Here is a 1,579-nt window from a genome sequence, read left to right as displayed (position 1 = left end):
AGTAGCTGTTTCGGGCGTTACGCGAATTGGCCTATACCTTCTGACCATCAGTACCAAAATGCATAATTAAGCGAATTTTATCAAGTAAGCTCCAGTTTTATTTATGTCAAGTAATAATAGTTAGTATAGTCTACTGAAACACTGAAGTAACACTTAGTATCACTTCTTATTTAATTTTAATAAAATAAATTACCTGTTTCGGGTGTTACTCATGGTTCGTTTCGGGTGTCACGAGTACGAAATTAAGACAGATTTATACGAAATTATGGCTCATTTTATTGAAATTATTGTCTTTTTAATAAATTCGATTTAAAATATAAGTAATAAATGCGGAATTATTTTAAAATACATTATCTTAACAATAAAAACTGTTTCTCGAAGATATCATAATAATTTTTCATTCGATGCGAATATTTCCGAAAATATTCACTTAGGCAAAAACTTGTTTATGGTGACACCTATTCATTTTGAAAGATCTATCCAACGACACCCCACATCACAGGCTTAAATGCAAAAAAAAAATTAAAAATATTTTTTTTGTACAGGAGCTACCATAAAAAAAACATTTTTTTTCGGTTTTTTTTTGTGACATGAAGGTTTGGTATGTTTTCTATGGAAATAGGTTAGTTTTGACTTCTTAAACCAGTTTTCATTTTTCAACCCTTTGGTAGCGTTTCTTATGGAATGACCCTTCTGTATTGTTTAAACATGAAATTATGGCATGGCAAGCATCATTCTGTCAATTGTCCCATCATAGGAGGTACGCAGTTTTACAGCTCCTATAATGGGATAGGGCCAAATACCACTATTTAATTACATCTGTGGAGTCACAACATAGTGTGTTGTATACCTTATCTCATGGTAAATGCAATTAACAAAACACATTCTAGTTTTCATCAAGTATTAATTAATTAAAATTTAATAAATTAACTCACCTCTCTTAGCGAAGTTGTTAAGAATTAGTAGTGGTATTTTTTTTCAGTGACACGACAACTTTTGGGTTGACGCCAATTTCTTAAAAAACAACCAAATTTAATGAAACTTCAAACTGAAACAGCTCCAGGACTCTTATTTATGATAATATACAGCCAGTGTTTATAAACTACTTTTAGATACTTATTTTAGAGGAATTACGTTTTTTTGTCCCATTACTGGTTCCACGTCCATTATAGGGTATACTACTATACTTATTTATAAATTTATAATAATAACACCTGTTTAACTGAAAACACAATCACAGGGCTGCGTGGTTTGACCTCGGGTTCTAATCCATTATTTAATTGTAATTGGGACGTGAACCTACATTTATTTATAAAAAAACACTAAGTGCTTTCAACTTAGGTACATTTACCAAAGTGGGAAATCACTATTTACATTTTGAAAGCAGTAATTCTTAAAATATTTTCATAATAATACTATTTACTTAATAATACAAATGAAGTTTAAGCCAGAGCATCAAAGTGGTGATAAGACGTGTATTCGTGTCAAATAATTTATTTTTAGGTAAGTAGGTACTTAGAGGCTTGCCGTGCACGTTTGAGGGTCTGCTACTTTGTTCGACACAGATAAGAACCTCAAA

Source organism: Cydia fagiglandana, chromosome Z (genome assembly GCF_963556715.1).
Source record: "Cydia fagiglandana chromosome Z, ilCydFagi1.1, whole genome shotgun sequence".
Classification (NCBI taxonomy): Eukaryota; Metazoa; Arthropoda; class Insecta; order Lepidoptera; family Tortricidae; genus Cydia; species Cydia fagiglandana.
The sequence above is the reverse complement of the archived record's forward strand: the minus strand, read 5'-3'. Positions refer to the sequence as shown.